General features: G+C 47.6%; 1 protein-coding gene across 2 annotated transcripts in view; it reads left to right on the top strand.

Moving 5' to 3' along the window:
• TMEM117 (transmembrane protein 117) overlaps nt 1-17,905 on the top strand; it is a 2,403,846-nt gene that overhangs the window by 16,243 nt on the left and 2,369,698 nt on the right. The window lies entirely within an intron of this gene.

Here is a 17,905-nt window from a genome sequence, read left to right as displayed (position 1 = left end):
GGGGCTAATTTCCCTGCTGGGGGGCAGGGGGGCACACCCCTTTCTGTAGAACGTTCAGCACAGCGGGGGAATTAGCCTCGCGTGCTAGCGTTGCGGCCGTTATGACGAGCTCAGCTCGTCACGAGCATGGGAGGGGTTAAATCACGATCCCTGCAACCTAACATTATCTAATCTCCACCAGCTTATCTATCCCATCAACCATTCACCTGAAACCACATAGCCCCTGCTAATAATCCCACATACCTGACATTTAGAATCAAACTTTTTATTATTGTGCGGCCAGATATCATTGTACACAGCCCAGCTGCCTACATTGATTCGCCGGCAGGGCGTACTCGAGCAAATCTCATACACAGCGTCTGGACCTACAACCCGGAGGGCGGTCCCGCGTATTAGGAACAATATCAACCCCCCACCGGAGGCAATTCGTCCGCAGTTTTTATAGAGAAAAAGTCCAACAAAACCTCAAAAAACCAACACACACAACCCCGATGCCCACCCCCCCCGACCCGCCCATCACCACCCATCCCCGCCCACCCCACTCCGCATCAGACATAACTAGGATCCACCTTCCCACAGGCCTACCCCTGCCCTGACCACGCAGGTCCCCGAGTCTCATGTGCTTGGCACGGTGCCCACTGGCTCCAAGGGTATCAGTTGTAGTATCTGCAGGTATTTCGGACATGTAACCTCCCTAAGGTCTTTGGACAGGAGTTGCAAAAATGGGGCCCACAGGGTAGCATATTCGGAACCTCTACCGTCTATACTTAAAGAGAGACGCTCCATAGCCAGGGCTTGCCACAGGCGCATCAGCCAATCGCGTATGTCAGGCACTTCCGGGGAGCCCCATCGCGCCAGCAATACCTGCCTCGCCGCCAGTAACGCCAGCGCTAGCTGTCGTCCAGTCAACGAGCGTAGTGGGAAGCAGGAAGGATGAGGTAATCCGAGCAAAGTATGTTTGGGGAGCCTGGGCAATGTGATCTGGAACGCGCTGTCTAACTAATCAAGCACCGTCTTCCAATAACGCTCCAGTTTTGGGCAATGCCACAGCAAGTGAAGAAGGGTCCCGGACATCCCACATCCCCTCCACCAAAGACCTGATTTCGTCCTATCCCACTTTGCGACGCGGGCTGGGGTATAGTACCAATACGTCGCTGTTTTATAGGCCGATTCCGTTCCAGCCGTGTTAGAGGACGTGTGATGTGCACGATAGAACACCTGTTCCCATTCTTTGCTCGAGAGGGGGCATCCCAACTCCATTTCCCATCGCACTTGCGCTTTCGTGCGCTGCTTCCGAGTGCAACGCAGGATCATTGCATACAGCTCGGAAATGAGGCTCCGGTTGTTCTTCTTACACACGAGCCAGCGCTCAAAAGACGTGAGAGGTCGCAACATAAGTGCCACGTTGGCCGGGCGGGTCACCCAGTGAGCCGCCTGTGCATAAAAAAAAACATCTCCCGCGTCAAGTGAAAAGTACTCCGATCGCAACACAGGGAAGGGGATCAAACCCTCCAGATCAAAGAGCATGCCCACTCTCTTACACCCCTTCTCCCGCCAGCGATGGAAGAACGGCGATGCCCTTCCGGGGGGAAAGTCAGGGTCATCTACGATCGGTGTCATTGGCGAGGGGAAGGAGGTCCACCCTTTACGAATCGCCAACTGGTCCCATGCCTTTAGTGTCGGTGATGTCACGGGTGAGGAATATAGCCCCCACGCTCTGTCTTTACGCGGCAACCAAAGCTCTCTCCAGATATTGCAACCTGCCACTGTTTGGTCCATGAAAAGCCAGTGTTTACTGGACATGGGTCTGTTCCACTCCGTGATGTATCGTAGGCAGGAAGCCTGGAAATAAGCCGATAGTTGCGGGAAGCCTAGACCACCAGCTGCCTTCGGGGATGTAGTTGTTGTGAACATGGCTTGGGGACGCTTATTGTTCCAGAAGAACCTGTTCAGTAATCCCTGGAGTTTCTTCAGCACGCCCAACAGGGGTGACAGGGGCAGCATCTGAAACACGTACAGAATTCTGGGGAGGAGGGTCATCTTAATGGCCGCCAGTCTACCAAACCAGGCTAAGTTAAGACGGGACCATTCTGATATGGATTTGGAGACCTGCTCGATCAGCCCGGTGTAATTCAGAGAGAGCGTTTTAGTTAAAGTCGAGGCCAGTCGGATGCCCAGGTACGTGATGTCGGATTGGGTCCAACGGAAGTCGAAGTCCCTCTGCAGGTCCTCCACCTCAGTCGGCGGAATAGAAATATTCAGAATTTGTGGTTTAGTGAAGTTAACTTTAAAACCCGACGCTCTATGAAAGACCTGGATCTCCGCTGACAGGTGTCGTAAGGAGGAGCATACTTGAAATTTATAGATCACAAAGTAACTGGAGTAAATGAATGCAAGTTTTCTTGAGTGCGCATGACTAACAATAACCAACAATAAACACTGAACTAACTAGTAACCTTGGGTTCCAGAGCAGCGTGCTACTCGCACGCAGTAAATCCGTGCAACGCCTCATCAGGGGTAGTAAGCGATATATAAATCCAATTGCAATTTATCACATTTGCAAATAATTTGCTGCAAATTTGCAGATTTCACAAAAAGTTGTTTTTGTTTTACATGAGAGTAATGCCAGAAAATGTGCGGCTTGATTTACGTAACCTTGCTACATAATCATAGTAGCCCTGACAGTGGTAAAGCTCTGTAAAGTAGTTTGGGTACTAACATTATGATGATGAAATGAAACCGGTGTGCTACAGGGAACCATTAAAAATGTCCACGATAATGTGCAACTAAAGCACCCATATGTAGTGGTTATCCATCAGTCCTCTTCATCCGTTGGCCTATTCAATTGTCATTGACTGTTCAGCCATTGACTCTACTGTGACTGCTGACATTTTGCTCATACACCTGTGAGTTAGTTTCATGTTTAGTTAATTTATTTATCTTTACAATTGGTCATCTTTCTTTCTGCTTATTTCTGCTTATTTCGAGCAAACAAATGCAAGCGTCCTTTAGAAAGTGCCATTTTCGTTTTTGATTACTTTTAAAAGTTTAATGGCTGTTGCTATGTTTGCAAAAAATGCAGGACTTCCATGGTCAGATATAAGGCATTGCTGATACTCGGTTTCTATTTAGTGCCCATGTTCATTTATCAAACCCTAGTGTGCATTCTTTTATTTGTTCTCCTAAATAAACCATGTTTTACCAAGTAAGGCTAATGCTTTGCTATACTAAAATCGTTGTTGCACTTGGGAGGTGTTGATATATTCCTGCCTTTATGGTTCACTTTCTGTGCAGCACTAACATTTACAGTGAAAAATATGCTAATATTGTTCAGATATACCACACGTTTCACTGCAGAATTTAGCACCTCCACAGAAACGAGCACTGACATCCAATAACTAGATGTCAATCATTGCAGTGTCCCAATACTCGCTTGTAGCTAGTGTTGCTGGTGATGTTCAAAGATATGACCTTGAAGTACCTCAGGTTTTGCTCAGCTTAACATGTCCCAATTACTCTTCGCTGTCATTACCAGGAACAATAACAGTGTTCATAATTACAATTTTTTATAGTATTGAGTGAGATGGTCAGTTCTCCAGATCCTGAACCATTTCCCCCATAAGTCATTTTGGAAAAGGAAGCCTAGCATCATCTTTTCGCCATCTGTCTTTTGCATATTTTGGCCAGTCTGTCGTCCGAGCCTCTTGATGCCCTTTCGTGCCTTATTTGCAGCTTCTTTGTCTTTCTGCGTGGAGCAGAGCCAGTGCGTGTGCTTTCATAGCACTGTAAGCTTTGTCTTCTAGGAATCTAGTTAGATACTCTGCTTAATAATACATTTTTATAGTACTAATCTTGTGCCTGGTCCAGCTGCCTCAGGGTTTGCCTCAGAGAATGTTCTCCTTTCCGCTTGTCTACAAAGCAATGTCTAGGCATATATACTTTGTGCTTTACTGTTTCTGTAGATGATGGGACAAATTGCCTTGGTTTTTGTTATGCTATGCTAGGTATGTTATGTCAGGCGATATCGTCAGATGATACATGTCCTTTTTTCCACTAGTTCTGGATTTCATTTAGTACACACATTTTAAGGAGAGTATTTCCGACCTTCAGGTATCCACTTAAAGAAGCTCTGAGATTGCAGATCAGTGTTTCCAGTTTAACCATCATTGTGTTTCTTGGCAATAGGCCCAAAACAGCCTTGTGTTGGTCTGCCGCTGGAAAGATACATTAGATGCATTTGAATTTAGTAAAGTAACATACCAACAATGCCTTAAAAACACAAATCGTAAAGTATAACCGCTAGTACTTAAAAAATATATTTGAAAATACCCCAAATTTCCTATAGCAACACAGGAACAATAACATTCAAATGGTCTAATTGTTTAGAACATCGAAATCTGTGTTTCATTTGAGGACCTTGAATAATGACATGACTACAAAATTAGCTCAGCAGCATAGTTTTACATTTTACAATTTGTGGCTTGTAATCAATATTCTACATCGTTGTTAAGAGAGTTGAGTTTAGTTAGGTACCACTTCCTTTAAAATCTAGTTAATATGTTCCAAAATGTATGGCCTTATGAAAAACCGCGTTGAACCACATCCCGAACAGTAGGCACCATATAAATGTGAACAGAAATCTGTTTATAAAAGCAGTAATTTCAGGACAATGATAAGAAGATGTAAGAGATGTTACTGATCCTACTTACACAGCAGCATTATTTATCCAAGGCAGTTGTTTTTTTTCTCCATCGCCCTAGGAGATCTAGATGGTTCAGTTGCATAAACCAACAAGCATTTGCCATGAAATCGGTCTAGCAATTGTGGAAGTTGTAACTGACAATGTTTTATAATTTTGTTTTTTGGGAATGCAGTAGAGTGATGATATTTGCATTGCCCTGTTCCTATTTGCATGGTCTTGCGGAGCTGGAGAACAAGAACATGGAAAATAGGTTATTAGGAAGAGGAGACGAGCAATATGCTAGCTGGAAAAAAAGCAACAAAATCCTGGAAAAATCAAACACTTAATATGGAAATTTAGGATTAAGTAAAGCATGTGAAATGTAAGCAGGAACAACATTATTACTGTTAGACCTGGCACCATTGGCGTGAGTCTCCCTTACATTTGTTCGCTATGCCTCCTCTGTTGTTGACATGTTTTTGCTGGTTTAGACGCACTGGGCACTTTGTCACTGCTAATCAGTGGCAAAGTGCAGATGCTCCCTATGATAAATTGATGTATGGATTAGTGACACCATGACTGGCTTATTTGGTTTACTGTCAGACCCTAGTACAGTGCCCAGGGCAAGTAAGTCAAATGCTGCTGGTGTGCTTGCAGCACTGGTTGTGCCACCCACTGGAGCAGGGCGGGAAGTGTGTAGGCCTGCCATCGCAGAGCCTGTGTGCAGTCTGGTACTGCCATGTCGACTTGGTAAATGCACACACTTACCAGTCCCCAAACCCCTCTGCTACATGTTAGTCACCCCTAAAGTAGGCCTGCGGGCAGGGTGCATTGTCAGTAAGAGGTAGAACATGCCCTGACGTGTGTGGCATGTCCTGATAGTAAATTACAGCCATTTCGTTTTTTACTATTGCAAGGCTACCTGCTCCCATAGGCAGGAATGAGCAGTTTGATTATAACATCTTATAATCCTAACTGACCCAGGGAACACAGTAGAACGACAAATTTAGTATGCCTGAACTCGGTGATAAATACATCTTTCAGTGATGTTGGTTTTAACATTCTGTGTTTGAAAATACCACTTTTAGAAAGTAGGTATTTTCTTGCCTAGCCCTCCAGCTTGCCTCTACTAGCTTGTGTATTGTGTGGCTGGGTTTGTGAGTGACAGGTGCTGGGGGACTCCAGGAGACAGGGTGAGTCATCCCAGGGCTTAATAGACCCATCTGCAGGTAGAGGAGTAGCACCTGAATCTGTATAGGGCTGTGCCTGCCTTCCACAATGCTGGCTCCATCTCCTGTGGTGCGTCTGAGGACTCTGGCCCACCCTGACAAAGGAAAGAAGGAGTCCTGTAAACAAAGTGCTCCAGGACTGTACAGAACTGGTTTGGACTAGGCATAGGCACTCTCTGCTTTCAGAGAACAAAGAGAATAGTAGTATAAATATTGGGGCCCAGACCCCAGGACTTTTGATAACTTCTGCAAATCAAGACAACCCTTTGCTGAGGAGAAGAACCATGGAACTGAAGGAGGAAACAACCCCTATGCTGCGTGTTGTTTGGGTTGGCCTGCAGTGGTTGCTTCATTGCCAAAGAATGGAGAAGAGTACTGTGTGTGCTTTTCATAATCTTGAGAAAGATCTCCAAGGGCTTGAACTTGTGCTTGCCTCCTGCCTGAAGTCTCAGGGATACCAGACTTCACCCCTTCTGTCTGCCTGCATCTAGAGCGGTCGTTCCAGTTGCTACAGAAGGAAAGCGCAACATAGACGCCAGCGAGTGACGCCATAACCTGCCCAAGCAGTGAGCACTGCTCCGACTTGTGTCGGTGACCAAGAAGCCATCGACAACCCGACATCGTAAGGAACTGTGGTTTCAGGGCCATTGTGACGTCATCCCCCGACGCAGTAAGGAATCATTGTCTCACCACCCCTGCGCTGCAGTAAGGAACCGAGTCTACACCTCCCCTGGGTCATAAGGAACCGCCGCCTCCCAGCGCCAAAGAATCCACACCTCCCCGACGCCGGGAGCTGTCTTTTTTTTTTCATCGCTTTTCTAAGGTACTGTTCTTCAGGGGTCTGCGTGACTCCGGGCCGGATGCCGCACTCCTCACGGTCAGCGCCGTACTTTGGGATTTCTCCTGCCATGACATAGTGATAACTCCGGGTGGAGTTATTTGTTGCTAGAGACTGAATTGAACTGAATAACCGTTTTTTAACATATCGTGAGCACTGTATTGTGGATTTTTGTCATTTGAGTCTTGTGTTAAGCCTATATAAAAATACTTATTTTTATAACACAACCTGTGTGGTGTCCATCTGTAGTGTTGTCACTGTATTGCTGCGTGTGTTCACAAATGCTTTACACACTGCCTCTGAGATAAACCAGTCTGCTCGTGCCAAGCTACCAAGAAGGTGAGCAGGGGTTAATTTAGTAGTGTATCCCCCTTCCCCTGACTAGAAGCAAAGGCCCCTATTTCGACAAAGGTGTACACCCTTGCCAACTAGAGACCCCCAGTTCTAACAGATCCCCTAATGGTTTTACATATATTGAGAAATTAATGAGTGTTTTCGGCTGAAAAGTTAAGGACATGACTATTGGAGAGATGATGCGATCGGTTGGATTTACTGCGAGTGGACCATACATTTACATGCTTTGTAAATATCTTGTGGCACTAGATCTTTAAGTGGGTAAAAAAAACTGGGGGGGTTTTCTCAAAGGGGAGTGTCCGATGTAATTAAAGGCGTGGCTTAAAAACATAGTAAGCTTAAAACCTTTGATTAGCATAGTGTCCTCCCCAAGTGGTAGTTTGCTGCTTCATTGTATCCAGATATATTATACAGCAAGTAACATTGAACCTACAACAAGCCAGGACTATTGGCTTTGTTAGTGGTTGTTAGTTACATAAGAGAAACCAGCAACAACTATGGCTTTGTTGTATATCATTTTGAAAATGCTTCAGTTTTGAAATTATGAGACTGTGAAAGAACTATAACGGGTCGTTTTGTAGTTACATCAAAGGGTGTTTCTGCTGCAGAGTTAAGATTTTGTTTTTCACCATGAGAGTGCAGGCAGAAATGGAAAGCCCCATAGGTACCTGTTTCAGCACCTGCTCTTTAGAACTGCTGGTGCTGAGAAGACCCTGCCCACTTAAAGCCCTGGGTGGCACCACAAACCAGCACTATTAAAAACAGCTACCTACTTATCATCGTGAGTGCTGTGCCATTCTTAGAAATTAGGATATGCTTGCTCGAGAAAGAGCAATAAATGAGACAAGTCTGCTAATAATTACAGGATATAGTGCTAGGTGGGTCTGTGTCGGGGTGTGCAAGCATGTGTTTTTTTAGTGTGTTAATTATTATGTTTGAGAGAATGCCTGCTTTTCTGAGAGTGTGAGCTTCTGGGGAGTAAGAATGTGTGTACAAGTGTTATGTGCCGTGAGGCAAAACTTAGTTTATGTTTGTTGACGGTCGAAAAAGGGGCAGTGAGAGGAGTGGGTAATTTGGAATGGGAGAATACAGAAGCTTACCTCAAGTAGCTTCAGGTGTTTAAGGCGCGAGCAGTGGAACGCCAGCAACACGACAAACAGATTTAAAAGGCAGCAGCAAGGGTAGTAAACCTGGGGGTGAAAGGTGACCGCCAAGAGGCGAGTGGCAGGGCAAAAGCTTCACTTTCACTGCCAAGTACTTTAAATTGGCAAGTTTCATCTTTATGAAATTAAAATTTGCAGGTATTTTCTGCAATCCGTGCTGATATGTTTCTAGTTTAAGGAACGTTAGTGCTGACAATTATGTAAAATGTTTGGTTACTCTGATTGACACCTCCAATCAGAGAGCCCTATGCGAGATGGCCACAGTATTGAAAGGTTCGCCGTTCTTTCACCCTCAGCTTCAGGTCTATAGATACACCGTGGAAGACACTCTCAAGCCTCAAGTATATGGTGTGAGAAGTTGGCCTGGTATATGATGTTCACTATTCTAGTGAGCACCTTGCACCAGTCCAAACAGCTCTTATGGAGATGGTTGTAAAGTCAACCTTATAGACCAGCTATCCTAGTGGTAGCATGGACAAAAGCAGTCTTAGGCTAAACTCAAGAGGGCATGTGAAGCCAGCTGTTTTACCATATGCAAACCTTTTAATACCAAATGAAAGGACACCACACAGGTTATATATTCAAAATATATATGTATTTATTTCTAAATAAATCCCCTTAACTCTTTATGAGCTCAGGAGCACAAGTGTATAACAAGAAACTTAATATAACATACAAAAGTTGCACAAATATGGATAGGCCAGGGTGGCCCCTAAAACCATATACTAAAATAGTGGTATAAGAACCACGTCATGAACAATGGTAAGGCCTAGGGCCTTGGGAATCGCTGGGGCTACACTGGACTAACAGCAGTTAGGAAGTGGGAGACCCACAGGATGCGGGTGCAGTGTCTAAATGCACAAGCGTGCACCAATAGAAGTGAATAGGTGCGTAAAATTAGAAAGTTGCAGATTTGGAAGTCTTCCGACTGGACTAGAACTTAACCACTTAAAACTAGGACACTAGTGATGTAAATCTCTACAGGAGCACCGCAGTACTCTCGTTACCTCACCCACAGGAAGCGGGTGCATAGGTGTCAAAGTGTGTTGGGTTTCGTCGTGGAGTTCTATGGAGCTTTGGAGGAAAGATGCTGCAGGCGACCAGGAGAGAAGTGTCCGGTTGGATCCAAGGGTGGATCGAAGATGTAGAGTACCTGAAAGCAGAGGGGACAGAGTCAGGGTCACTAGCCAGTGACCAGGAAGGAACCAGGAAGGAACCAAGGCGATGTCAGGTTGCGATCAGGTGGTGTCGTGAAGCTTGTCTCCGCTGCCACGTGGACCAGGAGGTGTCGGTGATGACCAGGTGCTGGACACGGACTGTCCCACAAAGACTCTCGCTGTCGGCGGTGTCGGTTCTCGATTCGGAGTCAACATACCTTGGCAAATGCAACCCACTCAGGACTCGAAGATGGCTGCTGGATCAGAACAGGAAGGTCTGATGGGCTGCTCCTTTTCAGGGGAGCAAGGGCCAGTCTGGAGCAACCAGACCAGCGTTGAAAAATTGAAGGTTCGTCGTCACAGAGGCCACTAGCCAACGGGCAAGTGACCGGACAGGCGCGTCGAGAAGGAAAATGCGAAAGGGCCCCACGCAGCACTCAGTGAGTGTGGAGGGGTGATCTTCGATGCAAAAGCTGCTCGGGGCTGGGGCTTCTCAATCCCCAATGCACAGCTTCGAGGGTGCCTCAGGAGCTGCACAGAAAGCACTTCGCTGGCTTTCCAAGATGGCTGGTCCCACGTCTCACGTCGCCTCCACGGGTCTCAGCTTTGCTGTGGCTGTGGATCGGGCTGTTGGATGTCTGGAAATCTGGTTCTTGTTGATCTGTCGTTCGAGCTCCGGCGGGAGCGACAACAAAGCAAACCGTTGAGCGCTTGATGGTGCCTGCTTGCACAGGGTGGTCACTCCTTGACCACAAGGGAGATTCTTCAGTCTTCTACGTCGAGTAGGATGTTGAAGGGTCCAGAGTTTCGTATCAGAGTTTCAGTCAGGATTATCTAAAGTCTTGGGACACAGCTCCTACCTTTATTTCAAATCAAGGGGCTGGATTAGCTGCTAGGTCCTTCCTATGGGTGGGACCCAGGAAGGGGGTGGTTACACCCCTTTCCCTTTGTCCAGTTTCGCGCCAGAGCTGGGGCTGGAGTGCCCCAGCACCGGTTTGAACTGGGCTATGCATAGGACACCTTGTGTGCTCCAGGCAGTGTCTAGTTTCATTCAGCCCTCCCAGCCCCAATCAACTATCTCCTGTCTGGGGTGGTGCTAGCAACTCCCTGTGACAGGAGACCTATTGTCCAGGCCTCCCCTGCCGGAGTTTCGTCCAGCAGCAGGAGGCCAGACTTTTATTTATTTTTGGTAACTTTTTATTATATAAAACAAAAAAAAACAACACATCAAACATACAATCAAGGCAATACAGCAATAATACAGCCATTAGGCCTGCGCTCGAGGAGGACGGGAGGTATATAACAACAGGAGAAAAGATTTTTTGAATACAGAAGAGGGGAGGGTGCCAAAGGTAGAATTGCATATGAATAGCACAATATACCACAGCTAGAAGGAATGCAGGTCAGGGCGACTGGGAAGGACTAGGAATCGCAGTGAGTGGGGGCGTACAGATATCTCCACGGTATGAGTTCCACTGGTTCCAAATCTTCCCCCATTTTTTGGGTCTACCTCTTGCCATATACACTGTCTTCTCTCTGAACATGCACCAGTCCAGACTCTCTTTCCAAGCAGTCACTGTAGGCGGCCTCGGGGATCCCCACAACTGTGCAATATCCCTCTTCGCAACCATATTTGCAAGAGTCACCCACCGAAGCTGCGACACGTCGTAATCATTTGGACCCCATACATTCAGTTAACATTGTCGGGCTTCCGGCATCATCACAACACCCGTTACTTCATCCATCACCTCATGTATACGTTTCCAAAATCGCACCACCTCAGGGCATTCCCATATGATATGGAGATAGGTGCCAAGGAGACCACACCCTACACATGCCATCCGTGGAGTAGCCCATATGGATCAGACGGAGACCGGTGACATAGATTCTGTGGAGGATCTTGAGTTGGACCAGACGGAGGCGGGCCGGAATCACCACCTCCCTGGGAGAGGAGATCGCGGACTGCCAGTCCTCATTATCCAGTTCAATACCATCAGCAATCCAAGCTTCCCGAAGGCGATCAAGCAGACTCGATCGGTCATTAATCATTTTCTTATAAAACAATGAGATATTACTGTCTGGCACATAACCGTCTAGTATACGATCTTCGAGGGGGGAGGATTCCGGAATATTACTACCCACTGGCAACACAGAGTTCAGAGCATGGCGTACCTGGACATAACGAAATGTTTCCCTGTCACTCAGCTTATACTCTACTTGCAGATCCGAGAAGGTCTTCACCTTTCCTTTAACCCAGAGATCACGCACTTTACTAATACCGATCGTGTCCCATTTATCAAATCCCTTCGTCTTCCATAGGCCACCCAACTTTGCAGAGGCATAGAGCGTAGTTGCACCAGTTAGTTTATCACTCCAGCCCATAGCCGCCGTTGCGCTATGCCATACCCGCACGGCTATAGCGGTAGGTCCCGAGAGTTGTGAACGCGAGGGTCCCGAATAAAGTGTCCTGTAGTAATCACCACCCGGGAGCAGCCACTTATCCATTTCAAATGCTGGATTCAACGCCGGGCCATACATCCCGTGGTTGATGGCAGCAAGGAGGGAGGCCCAATAATACCGACGAATATCCGGGAGCGCTATACCGCCATCATACCAGGGAAGTGTCAATTTCGGAAGAACGATGCGTGAACATCCGTCCCATATTAATTGCCTCTGCAACGATTCTACTTCCCGAAAATATTTCGACGGGATGACATCAAAACTATTCTGAAGTGCATATAGGAACCGCTGTAAGGATATCATTTTAAAAAGGGCCGCACGCCCTAGGGGAGATAACGGTAATTTACGCCAACGCGCTACATCGGAGCGCAACCGTTGGAGTGGGGGGAGTAAATTGCGTTCATAGCAAACCGCCGGATCCAACGAGATAAACACACCCAAGTACTTAAAGCCAGACTGCGACAACTGGATGGGACAGCCCCGCGGCAAACGAGGGACATCACCCGCAAGTACATAAATGTAGGATTTCGACCAATTAATGATAAGGCCCGAGTTCTTCCCGAAGGAGTTAAGTACGTCAAACAATAAGTTGAGCGATTTTTGGGGAGATGTAAGGTACAATAAAATATCTGCGTATAAGGAAATGCGATCTTCAAATTCCAGCGCCCAGCGTATACCCTTCATTGAAGGTTCCCACCGTAGCCAAGCGGCGAGTGGCTCCAACGCCAAAGCAAAGAGGAGCGGGGACAACGGACAACCCTGCCGCGTGCCCCTCCCAAGAGTAAAAGGCATGGAGACACGGCGATTAACCACCACCTGTGCCAGTGGCGTTTCATACAGGAGTTTGACCCAACCAATAAAACCAGCGCCGAATCCAAATTTGGCGAGTACCGCCCAGAGATAAGACCATTCGATTGTATCAAAGGCCATCGTGGCGTCCAAGGACGCCAAGATGGCCGGTTCACGCAGCGTCGGGGCTCTCGCGAGAACACCATGCAAACGTCGCAAGTTTAATGCCGTGTTACGGTGCGGGATAAAACCCGATTGATCCGGATGAATCAGGTCGCTAATAACCGTAATCAGACGATTAGCAAGCAGTTTGGCGAGGATCTTAGGCTCCTCATTTAGGAGCGAAATGGGTCTAGAAGACGAGCAGCGATCCCGCGGTTTACCCTCCTTATGGATCACCACAATGGTAGCAAGACGCTGATCTCTGGGGAGGGAGCCACTGTCTCGCGCAGCCAAAAACATATCACGGATATAGGGAGCTAGAGTATCAGGGCGTAATTTATACAGTTCAACAGGAAGGCCATTGGGACCCAGAGCCTTGCCAGAACGAATGGAGCGTAGCGCGAGAGCCACCTCATCCACCGAGGGCGTGGCATCCAAACAGTCCCGATCCGATTCCGACAAACATGGAAGTGCTATATCTCGAAGCAACAACTGCGAATCCTCCTCGGGCCTGTCGAACACCGAGGTATAGACCTCTCGAAAATGATCAGCAAAGCATTCAACAATTCCAACAGGGTCCGTTACACGCACACCACCACATGTCTCAATCACCGGAACCACTCGACTCGCTCTCTCCCTTCTGTCCAGCCAGGCAATCAATTTTCCTGCTTTATCACCCACATCATATAGCCGTCCCTGCTGTTCCCTACTCATCATCTTTGCCGCATCAGTAACCAAAGTTTTATATTCTAATTGTTTAAGGCGGAGGACATGTAATGCTTCTCGAGACACCTCTCGTTCCAATGCAGTCTCCAGGTCTGTGATTTCAGCCTCGAGCTGAACAATCACCTCATTCTTACATTTCTTAGCACACCCCACCAAAGACAATGCCTGTCCCCTGATCACAGTCTTAAAAGCTTCCCATAACGAAACAGGCGAGGATACAGAACCAGCATTCTCAGTAAAATACAGATCAAATGATTTAATCAATTCAGTGCGAGTCTTAGGGTTAAGAAGATACCAGGGGTTAATCGGGGCCACCCTCCCTTCGGTGCCGATGCTAAGATTAAAATGAAACCAAATAGGGGAATGGTCTGATATACCCCGGGCCAAGTGTCTAATCCCTCCAATCGAAGGGGACAGGGCAGCCGGTATCAGGATATAATCCAATCTAGAAAGACTACCATGAGCTCCCGAATGGAAAGTAAACTGTGTTTGCTCTTGATGCATTAGTCTCCAACAATCTATAAGTCCCAATATTTCCAGGAAGTCACCCAACCAGGATTGCGCAGCAGGAAGATCTCGGGCGGATAGCGGTCTATTCTGCCAGAAATGACGGAATTAAAATCACCACCCAGTATCAAAACACCCTCCGGGAGACCCAGAACCATCCGCCCCAGGTCCGTAAATGTCGTGGATTGTAAGCCCGGAGGGACATACACCGACACCAACTAAATTGGTTTTCCCTCCCACCGCCCAACAAGTGCAACGTATCGACCCCTGGCATCAAGGATCACATCGTCAACCTCGAGGGGTAGGGAAACCCTAAGCAAAATACCCACTCCTCTAGAACTAGATGTAAATCCAGAATGGGCAGCAAGACGATAACCCCGTCTATTAAGAGCGTGACAAGTATTTCCTATCAAGTGTGTCTCTTGTAGCAAGACGACATCAGGCGAAAGGCGCCGCAACAGCTGCATAACCACCCCTCTCTTTATCCGATCACCCAACCCATTCACATTCCAGCATAATACCCTCAACCCTCTACCCCCCATCCAGATCCACAATAAACTCCCATCGCAAAACGAGCATCACACCAATGTCAAAGATAATGAAAGTACTGTGCCTTGAAAAAGAAAAAACAAACAATCCCAAAACATGACCCTCCCTCCCCCCAAGGTTCCCAACACAACTCCCCTGCACCGACTCAAAAGCCACCCCAATTTGCAGTGTGCCTGTCGCCCTAACAGTTACAAACAAAGAACTAATCTACACAAAGAAAACCCCAGAGGAGGAAAGGGGTCCCGCCATCCCCGCTACCTCCCAAGATACGAATGGAATGATCAAGGAAGTCAGTGAGCCTCAGCTGGACACGTTGAATAGTGTTCCGGACACAGGCACCATAATCATTCTTGGTCCATCAGTCCCCCCTCAGCACCACCACCATGTTCCTGGCCAGCACGGCGAGCCGGCAAAGTGTCCAACCAATCACTCGCTTCCTCAGGCCTGACAAAGAAGAAAGTTCGATTGTCATATTCAACACGCAGTCGGGCCGGGAATAACATAGCGTATTTTAGTTCCATGTCTCTTAGTCGCCGTTTCACCCTTTGAAATCCCATTCGTTGTTTCTGGACCGATTGAGAAAAGTCCGGATAAAAGTTCACAGCAGCGTTCTCGAACTGCGTAGGGCCGCTTGTCCGTGCCGCCTGCAGAATGGCGTCGGGATCTCTGAAGTTGAAGATCCGTGCAATAATCGGACGGGGGGGAAAACCGGGCTTCGCCTGTCCCCCTGGCACTCTGTGCGCACGTTCGATAGCAAAGAATTTGCTCAGGCCCTTGGGTGCAAGATGATTATAAATGATGTCCTCCACTCGAAGATCAGTGGCGAGTGAACTAGAATCTTCCGGGACCCCAATAATACGCACGTTGTTGCGCCGTGCACGGCCCTCAAAATCCTGCAAGCGACGAGCAAAAAATTCATTAGCAGATCTAAGGTTGCGCACTTCCGTTTGCAAGTCGGACACATCCGTGGTAAGGCTGGATGTCTTTAGGTCCAATGACTTCACCTTCTCGTTCGTCTTGGCCAAATCAGTTCGAATGAGGTTGACATCAATAGCCACCGTGTCCAACTTCAGAGCCAGGGCTTCATACTGTTGGCCAATAGAAGACTGAATACCAGCAATGGCACCCATCACGTCCTGTAGCGTTAATTCCGCCAATACAGCAGGATCGTCGAAAGCCTCCTCCCGGGCCTTAGGTGCGCCACCAGGGGATCCTTTAGAAAGTGTGTAGCGATCCATGACATTCGTCTGGGTTGCACCTCCACGGATAGTGGTCTTGACTTTCCGTTTTTCACCCTCTGGCTTGCCCGTCATGGCGAGCCGGGTGCCCCGGAGGGAGGCTTGGGATCTGGTCCAAATGGCTCCTTAAAATCCACACACAAGAATACAGGAGGCGAAGTTGGGCCAATTTGAGTCCACAGCCAAACAGTCGCTAGCTCGAAGCTCAATGAGCTGGCATCGGAGCTCGTCCGATCAACAGACACACCGCAGATAGGAGACAGTGCGCTGGAGAAACGAAACCGAAAGTGAAGTGAGGCTGTGGTCTGATCCCCTCAAGCCGTTGGTGTTAAATTACGACCTGGGCACTGCTACAACTCAAGGTCCAGGCTGTTACATGGAGAAGGCCACGAATTTCAAGACGGCAGAACTCTGGGACCCTGCGTCCGATTCCGACCCAAAAACCTGCTAGCACATCAGCCGGGTTGTGTCTTCAATGACCTTCCATCAAATCAGGATATTATCCAGGATAAATGCGGGAGGCAGCGAGGGTCCTCGGGAGCCCTGTGCTCACGCGGCCATCTCGGATGCGCGCGTAGCTCCTCCTCAGGAGGCCAGACTTGTGTCTGTGGCAGCAGCATCCATTTTGTGATTCTGAGGCTCTGGTTAACTTTAACCGGGATTAAGGAAAGTAACATGTCTTCTCCCTCTAGAAGGGTGGAATGCTACCCCTGTCGCCAGAATTGGCGAGGGGGTAGTATTCCAAAGCGTATGACCCCTTACACGACATGTTTTGATAAAGCCAAACCAAAGATAGCATTTAACCGCGAGGTTCATAATGCACTTAACCACATCGCTGCTAGGCATATTTTCCTCCTGTGCTGAGGACCAATACTACTGGGTGTGGTCATGACGAGCTCAGCTCGTCATGAGCACTGGAGCACTGTACTGCATGATGAGCTGAGCTCATCATGAGCATGGAAGGGGTTAAGAGTATATGGTACGGCAATATCCTGGAACGGCTATAAGGACATGGTTCCGAAAGCTGCAGACAGGCTCAGCTCATGCTAGAGCATCATCTCACATAAAACCAAGCACTCTGCCTTCAGGATTGTTAAGGCCTGCCATAGGAGTGACTTATAGGTGCATATGTGTCCAGATATAGGTTTAGACATAGGAATACTATATCTAAGCAAGGGATGATTACACAACCTTGCCCCAGCTGAGTGATCAGCCAGTTGTGTCAGTTTGGATGGCCAGCCAGGGGTGGCAAAAGATATGCTGCAGCCCCTGGTAGGCCTTGGATGCACCTATGCCCTAGGTACCTATAGTACACTGTACAGGGGCTCATAAGGTGACCCAATCCCAATTGGTGGTGTACCTAAAGTACATGTTGTGAATTTAGAGAGAGAACAGCAGGGCTGTGGGTCTGATTAGCAGGCCCACAGCCACATTAAGTCGAAAACCAGTGAAGCAAAAAGCAAAATATGGGGTGACCATAGGATAGCAGACCCTACTCTCCTACATATGGTGCCCACCCAAACACAACAACATAATGGGAAACAGATGCAAATACTTAGCTAGAGAAGCAAGGCTGTCAACACCAGCTGTTTATTTAATTAATCATTACTTTTTATTTTTAAAAAGTTATATCCACCTTTGTGGAGAAGATCTACCAATCTTTCCCCCAGGTTGCATCAGTTCCAGCCCCCATGGCCCGGCCCCCCACCTCCTACTCGCTGACTACTCTCCCCACCATCTCTCAGGAGAAGCTCTCCGTCATTTGCAGGAAGGTCAAGTCTGGTTCCGGCCGGCATATGCGTTGAGAATTCTACCTGCGCTCATCCCCCCGGTGTGCTATGTGATCAATGTTTCCCTCTCCACGGCGACTGTGCCTTGCACTTAGAAGGAAAATCTATGGAACATCCATTTCTTCAGAGGCCATTCTGGGTGATTAGAATGAGACTTTTCTTATCCACTCGTTTAATTAGATAACTTAAAAGTGATTTGGCAAAGAGCTTCCTTTCATTATAAACAAGCGATAGGTCTCTACAAATTCTTTTGTTATCATAG

Source organism: Lissotriton helveticus, chromosome 1_1 (assembly GCF_964261635.1).
Source record: "Lissotriton helveticus chromosome 1_1, aLisHel1.1, whole genome shotgun sequence".
Lineage (NCBI taxonomy): Eukaryota > Metazoa > Chordata > Amphibia > Caudata > Salamandridae > Lissotriton > Lissotriton helveticus.
This window is presented reverse-complemented; position numbering and strand designations above follow the sequence as displayed.